This window comes from Tupaia chinensis, unplaced genomic scaffold (genome assembly GCF_000334495.1).
Source record: "Tupaia chinensis unplaced genomic scaffold, TupChi_1.0 Scaffold146907_1, whole genome shotgun sequence".
Classification (NCBI taxonomy): domain Eukaryota; kingdom Metazoa; phylum Chordata; class Mammalia; order Scandentia; family Tupaiidae; genus Tupaia; species Tupaia belangeri.
The window spans coordinates 1,519,099-1,527,433 of record NW_006206760.1 but is presented as its reverse complement, the minus strand read 5'-3'; the positions used below and the strand labels follow the sequence as shown (position 1 = coordinate 1,527,433).

General features: G+C 43.0%; 1 non-coding gene across 1 annotated transcript; it reads left to right on the top strand.

Moving 5' to 3' along the window:
• Positions 1-6,314: 6,314 nt before the first annotated feature.
• On the top strand, positions 6,315-6,421 carry LOC114006307 (U6 spliceosomal RNA). Its single transcript, XR_003548043.1, has one exon. It is a non-coding gene; the product is annotated as a U6 spliceosomal RNA (small nuclear RNA).
• The last annotated feature ends 1,914 nt before the right edge of the window (positions 6,422-8,335 follow it).

Here is an 8,335-nt window from a genome sequence, read left to right as displayed (position 1 = left end):
TTCTATCTCTCTTTGTCTTTCTGGTGAGCACATGTGCCCTATAGGAAAAACCTCTAAAAAAAAAAGAAAAGGGAATTTACCTAACATGAAATACTTCTCAGACCAGTCCAGTTGAGAATACTATACGTGGTATAATCAACAGGTAATTAACCATTTCTGTGCCCCACAAATAATTGGTTATTTTAAAAATAAAACTGCTTGTGTTTTCATCGATATTTAGTGTATCATGGCTGTAAGCTTTTTTTTTTTTTTTTGCTATAGAGCACACACACTGGCCAGAGACAGTGAGAGAGAGAGAAGAGAGAGAGGAATGGAAAGCGAGAATCCCCCACCTCAGGAAGGTGGCCACGTGGCAATTTCTTTTCTTCCATTCTCTTGGGATTTTGGGCACACATGCATATGTGCTCAGTGTGCTTTTTAAGTCACTGGGTCTGGGACTTGAACTGTGCACTCAGGCATGTGGAATCCACTCACCCCAACCATCACACCTTCTGGTTGGCCACCTATTTTTTTACTCTGTTAAGGGGTAAAAAGTTTTTCCTCTACCCTGTTAGGTTAAGTGACCGGTGATTGGGGAGCATAAAAGCTGACAAAAGGCAGGTTAACAGGAAAAAAGGCATGCCAATTATTATTATTATCTTAAAAAGAATGATTTTATTTCACATTTATTTATTTATTTGAATTTGACCAGAAAGGGCCAGAGTGAGAGAGACAGAGAGGAAGGGAGAAAGCAAGCTGCCAGGTCCAGGACTCAAACCGTGGTCGGCCATGTGGGAGTCCAGTGCCCTTAATCACCATGCCACCTGCCGGCCCCACAAATGATTAATTTTTAATGTTATGTGCATAAGAGTGACAGAAAGAAGTGAATACTCAGAAGAGTTCTGTTTTGAGAGCTTATATCCCACCTGAATAGGGCAAAAGGAAGGAGAGGGAAACACAGCACCCATGAAGTTGAGGAATGAGAACTAGGCTTTTAGGAAACAGATGGAAGATCAGGAAGTTGGTGACACAGTCTTTCTGGGTGTGGTGCCAAGACTGCTCCTGGGGAGGAGACCTATGACAACTGAGGCTCTGCTTTTAGGCAGATAAAGAATTTCAGAACTCAGATTCTTCAGATTAAAATCATCCTTACGGGCCAGCAGATGGCTTTGAGGTTAAGGCAGCTGGGTCCCACGTGGCTGACTATGGGTGCTGGTAACTGGTCTTGGGATGATTGGGGCAGGGGAATCCTGGCCTGAACTGTAACAGTCCTCTAGAGGAGGTGTGGCCAGAATGAAAGTGATACTTAAAGGCAAGTCCTTTGTGCTCTTTCTAGGAGTTGCCTAATCCTGGGAGGGGCAGTTGCCCCAGGGTCAACAAAGTTCTTCAAATGTCAGCACATCAGAAGCACGTGGGTAGGTCCATCCTTAGTAGAGTGGTTAAACACTGTACAGAAGAAGCTAGGTCCCATTTGGTCCATCAAGGTTTGATTCTCAGCCCTGGTGGCTTACATGCTCGGTGTGTCCCCACATGCACAGCATAGGATAAACAACTGGAGGAGGGACCCGTAGTTAGCGTAATGGCTATGTTGCTGAAATCCCATGTAACTCACCACGGTTCGAGTCCTGGACCCGGTGGCTTAAACTCAAGCCGGGCGTGTGTGCGTGCGTGCCCAAGATCCCGAGAGGAGAATGGAGGAGAAGGGATTGCAGCGTGACCATCCCCCCTGAGGGGTGATTTCTCGCTTTCTATCTCTAACTGGTTATGCTAACTGCTGGTCCCCTTATTTATTTATTTTAAAGAGATTTTTGCTGTAAAGTGAGTGTATTTGCCAGAGAGACAGAAACAAGAAATCACCCCCTAGGAGGATGGCCATGCTGCAATTCCTTCTCCTCCATTCTCCTCTCAGGAGTTTGGGCACACATGTACACATGCCCAACGTGAGTTTCAAGTCACTGGGTCTGGGACTTGAACTGCCATCAACATGGGAGTCCAGTGACACAACCATTATACCATCTCCTGGTCCCTATCTGTGTTTTTATTATTGAGTTGTAATATTTCTTTATTTTTCTAAATATATCTCTTATTAGATATATGATTTGCAATATATTTCTATTTTAAGGCCAGCTCTGTGGCCTGTTGGTTAAGGCAGCCATATCCCGCATGGCTGACTGCATGGTTCAAGTCATGGACCTCAAGGCTTGAGAAACATGCCAGGACTATGTATGTGTGTGCGCCCAAAATCTTGAAGAGAGATCGAAGTAGAAGAGATTGCAGTGACCAGTCTCCATGGGGGGGGGTGCTTTCTCCTCTCCATTTCTGTCTCTCTAGTGAGCACATTCACCCTCTAGTAAAAACAAACAAACAAAACTATGTCTTTTTCATTTTCTTTTCTTTTCTTTTTTTTTGCTATAGGGCGCGTGCGCTCACCAGACAGACAGAGAGAGACAGAGAGATAGAAAGTGAGAAATCCCCCCCCGGGAGGATGGCCATGCTGCAATCCCTTCTCCTCCATTCTCCTCTTGAGATCTTGGGCACGCACACACACGTGTCCGGCGTGAGTTTAAGCCACCGGGTCTGGGACTTGAACTGCGGTTGATTACATGGGTGTCCAGCGACATAGCCATTACGTTAACTGCTGGTCCCTCATTTTCTTAATAATATCCTATGAAGCACAAAAGGGAGAGTTTAACAGAAAAGTGATTTAACCAGATTTAAATTTTAGAAAGAATACTCTGCAGTGTAGAAATTGTATGACTAAGCAAGACAGGGAAAGTAAAACCAGTTACTAGGCAGCTGCAGTGACCCAAAGATAAGAGAATGGTGGTCCAGAGCAGTAGCACAACAATAAGGAAATGAGGGTTAGTAGGCTGTAGAATTTCTGGGACTTGGAAGTTGATTGTCCCTAGAGGAGGAAATATATGGGTTGAATAGTGGAATCATGAATGAAGCTCAGATCTCTGATTATTTAGGCAACTCAGGACAACTTGTAACTGTAATAAAAGTAATATTCAAGATGATTTTACTCATATAGTTGGTACTTTATTTTTTAAAAAAGTTTTTGCTATAGGTTGTGTGCACTTACTGCAGAGAGAGAGAGAGAGAGAGAGAGAGAGAGAAGAGAGAAAGCACCTACTGAGGGGATGGCCATGCTTCAATTTCTTCTCCATTCTCCTTTAGGGATTTTGGGTATGCACACACATGCACCTGACATGTTTTCAAAGCTGCAAGGTCTGGGACTCAGATCACTCAGTCAGCCATCTGGGGTCAACCACTGGGATGACACACCACCGGCTGGCCCCCAAATTCTTGTAATGCAAATTTCTAACTAATTTTAGGGAAATATGATTTATACTAGATACTAGAATGAGTACTAGTATTGTTTTTAGCAATATGTGTCACATTTTAGAAATATCATTAAACAAAAACTATTAATTATAAGTGAAAAATGATTAATTCATTTATTTTTGAAGTCTTAGACAAACTGAAGAGAAACAGTGGTATTTAATGAGTATTTGAAAATAGACTTATTGAGGTGAACCAGGCCTGGTGATGGGTCATAACTGAACTTATTGAAATTGGATATCCACGTGAAAAAGAATGAAATTAGACCCTTATCGCAAACTATATATAAAAATCAACTCAAAATGAATCAAAGACTTAAATACAAGATCTGAAACTATAAAACTACTAGAGAAAACATAGGGGGAGAGCTCCATGACATTGGTCTGGGAAATTTAATTTTTTGGATATGAATCCCAAAGCAAAAATAGACAAGTAGAATTACAGCAAACGAAAAACCTGCTGTACAGTCAAGAAAACAATCAACCGGGTGAAGAGACAACCTATGGAATAGGGTAAAATATTTACAAATCATACACGTCTTAAGGATTAATATCCAAAACATATAATGAATTTAAATGACTCAGAGAAAAAAAGCAAACAACTCCACTAAAAATGGGTAAAATATCAGATCTAAATAGACATTTCTCAAAGGAAGTCATACAGGGGCCGAGAAGTCATAAGGCACTGGACTCCCACATGTTCAGCTGCGGTTCGAGTCCTGGAGCTGGTGGCTTGAAATTCACACTGGGTGCGTGTGCATGCATGCCCAAAATCCCGAGAAGAAAACAGAGGAGAAGGAATTGTGGCATGGCCATCTCCTCTGGGGCGTGTGTGTGTGTGTGTGTGTGATTTCTCGCTTTCTGTCTCTGGCGAGTGCACCGGCCCTATAGCAAAAATTTCTCCAAAAAATAAAAAGTCATACAAATTGCCAAAAGCTATGTTAAAAGGGGCTCAACATCACTTATCATTAGGAAAATGTAATTAAAACCACAATGAGCTATCACCTCACAGCTGTTAGAATGGCAATGATCAAAAAGACAATCGAGAACAGAGAAGTGTGCACTACTAAAATACAATTGTCAGTGAGGCTGACCGACTGACTAACTAACCTGGGAGAGTTCCAGGTTCTTGCCAGAGACCTTCTTGAATATGCTGGGAATGCACGTGCCCATGATCTGGAGCTTACTGAAGCTGGGGAGCAGACTGTGGTCTAAAGATTCTGTTGGGGACTGTTGTCTGTCTGTCTCTCCTTTTTTTCTCTTTGTCTTTCTCTCTATGGAAGAAAAAACTAAACTAAACTAAAAAAAAGACAATAAAGTATTGGTGAGGTTGTAGAGAGAAATGGAACCTTTGCACAGTGTTGTGGACGTAGATTAGTATAAACATTATGAAAAATAGTATGGGGAGTCTTTAGGTGGCATGGTGGTTTAGGAACTGACTCTTACATGGCCAACTGCAGTTTAAACCCCAGACCTGGCAGCTTGCTCTCTCACTTTCCCTCTCTCTCTAGTAAATTAAAATAATAACAAATAAAATAGTTTCTCTCTCTTTTTTTTTATTTTGAAAAAATTTTTTTCTGTAGGGCATTTGTGCTTGCCAGAGAGCTAGAGAAAGACAGAAAGTGAGAAATCAACTCCCCAGTGGGGATGGGCACACCACAATCCTTTCTCCTCCAGTCTCCTCTTGGATTTTTGGGCACATGCACACATGCCTGGTGCAAGTTTTAAGCCACTGAGTCCAGGACTCGAACCATGGTCAACTATGAGGGAGTCCAGCGCCGTAACCATTATGCCATCTGCTGGTCCCAATAATAAACAAAATATGTAATTCTTAAAAAAAAAAAAAAAGAAGAAGAAAAGTAGTACGGGAGTTTCTCAAAAAGTTAAAAACAAAACTACCGTAATTGCTTTTGTGGAGTGAAAGTTCATATAAGACATTCAGGTAAAATCTGGCTAAAAGACAATCAAATATATGATTCTGGTGCCACTGGAAAGATCTAAGTTGTAGATCTTGATTTTAGAATTGTTTTTACGTAGACGGCAATTCAATGCCAATAGCTATACTTAGATTATTCAGAAAGCTGGAGAGTAGGACTAGAAAAGAGGAATGGAAAAATCAGGGAAGCATCAGTATTCAAGGTTAGGAAGAGTAACTTGCAAAGAAGACTGAAAAGTGGCCAGTAAGACAGCAGGAAAATAAATTGTAGCATAGACTTCAAGAGGAGAGTATGATAGTTAATTTTAGGTGTTAGCTTGATTGTATTGAGGGTACCTACATGGCTGCTAAGTGCTATTTCTGTGTCTGTCCCTGAGGGTGTTTCTCAAAGGGATGAGCATTTGCATCAGTGGACTGAGTAAGAGATTTTCAGCCAGTACAGAAGGGCATGATCTCATAGGCTTGGGGCCCCGATCGAACAACAGACAGAGGAAAGGTGAATTTACTCTCTCTCTCTCTTCTGGAGTTTGGATACTCATTTTTCCTTCTCTTGGGAATCACAACTCTCCATCACTGACCTATGGACTCTGGGACTTGTACTAGCAAGTTCCCAGGATTTCAGGCCTTTGACCTCAGTTTGAGTGTTTCGTCATCAGCTCTCCTGGATCCAAGACCTTTGGACTGAACTGAACCATGCTGTTGGCCCTTCTGATTCATGCAGATGGCCTACTGGGGGACACCTTGGACTCAATAATTGCAAGGGACATTTCCCCTATTAAATACCTTCTCATTTCTCTCTCTCTCTCTCTCTCTCTCTCTCTCTCTCTCTCTATATATATATATATATATATATATATATATGTTTTCCTGTTCTTCTGAATAATTGTGACTAATAGAAACAGACAGAATAGTATCAACCATTTTTCCTAGAGGTCAAGCTAAACACTATGTCACTTATAAAGACATGGAGATTAGTGGTGATCTTATTAGAGGTGTTTCAGGGGAGTGGTGAAGATGATGTCAGAGTGAAACGAGTTCAAGCATGAGTACAGGAAGTGCTTGCTTCGGCAGCACATACACTAAAATTGGAATGATACAGAGAAGATTAGCATGGCCCTTTTGCAAGGATGACCTGCAAATTCATAAAGCATCCCATTTTTTAAATTTTTTTGAGAGTTTTTTGCTATAGGGCTCGTGCGATCACCAGACAGAGCCAGAGAGACAGAAAGCGAGAAATCACCCCCCAGGGGGCATGGCCACACAGCAATCCCTTCTCCTGCATTCTCCTCTCGGGATCTTAGGCACGCACGCACACGCGCCTGGCGTGAGTTTTAAGCCACCGGGCCCAGGACTCGAGCCACAATCGACTACATGGGAGTCCAGCGACTTAGCCATTACGCTAACTGCTGGCCCAGCGTTCCATATTTTTAAGATTATAGTAATAATAAGTAAAATTAAAAAAAGAATGAATATAGGAAGGGGAATAAACATTGTGGTGGATTGGAATCAATGGTGAGAGAATGAACTCATGGCTTTTGATACACACACACAGGTACAGAAAGACAGAGATAATTGTAAATAGGCGTATGTGTGTTAATATACGTACGCACAATTCCTTAGCTCTGTTCACTGAGAGGGCCTAGGTTTAGTGATATCCCTATAGCAATAAGCTTACGTAGTGCCCAATTCTTGATTCCTCAATACTATTTATTTGTCAGAGAGCCTGTGCAGTTGCCAGGGGGAGATAGAGAGACAGAGGGAGGAGAAGGCACGTCCATGGGGAATGACTACAATCTCTTTTCTTCCATTTCTCCCTCCTGTCAGGATTTTGGGCTTTCACACACACACACACACACACACACACACACACACACGGGTTTGCTTGTTTGTTTCGCCACTTTATTTGATAACCAGCAGTTAGTTCTCATCCACATTGACTGTAGATTTTTGAAAGTGGTAACAGGTACATAGGTCACCAGAGCGTAGAGCTTGTTGGGTGAATCTTCATCCTCGTTTCGTTTTCTGGACAACCGCACATGGATTCGATATGGGACGTTCCTTATTCCTTTGGCCCAGCTTTGTTGAGCCTGGTATCAATGTGCACACCTGGAGCCCCATCTCCTTCATGGAAAATTTCCAGATTTCTTTGAGTGCCCGAGGGGCACGTTTCCTGAAGCCCACACCATGGATGGGCTTGTGAATGGTGACGGTGTTTTACTGGGTCACCCCCTCGGTGATGGCAGAACAGCTCTTCTTCTTACCACCCTTCTTTATGGGAGCCATTCTGCCCAGCCTTAGTTAGAGAAAGAACCCACTCACGGTTTTTTTTTTTTTTTTGGAAAGGTTTTTGCTATAGGGTGCATGCGCTCGCCAGAAAGACAGAGAGACAGAGAGACAGAAAGAGAGAAATTGGCCACACCGCAATCCCTTCTCCTCCATTCTCCTCTTGGGATCTTAGGCATGCACACACATGTACCCGGTGTGAGTTTAAGCCACTGGGCCTGGGACTCGAACCACGGTTGACTACATGAGAGTCCAGTGACATAGACAGACATTATGCCAACTGCTGGTCCCAATCCATGTGTTTTGAAAGTCCCAAGATACAAAGCTGAAGTCCAAAGGCTACTGGGCGAGGGGACGAGCTACGAGTCCCAGCCTATGCCCTGCGGCCACAGGCAGCTTAGCATCTGGCAAGGCCAGTTTGTTTGCTTGAACTAGTATCTGGATGGACCCCGAGGGGTGCAAATTCATCTTAAAGTTGCAAGACACACAGCTGAAGTCCAAAGGCTAGCGGAGGAGGGGATGAGCCACAGGTCCCTGCAGCTGTAGGTAGCCTCACACACCCATGTGTTTTTCATGCCTCGGTCTGAGACTCCAAATTCTTGGCTGGCCATGTGGGATCTACCAGGCCATGGGCTGGTCCAACACTATTACTTACTGAAAGAATCTAGGGGCTTCTGGGAGAAGTGCTTGATTCCAGATCTAGGGCAGAAAAGCTTAGAACTTCTTTTTTTTCTTTTTTTTTGAGAGGTTTTTCGCTATAGGACGCATGTGCTTGCCAGATTTGCTGGACCCG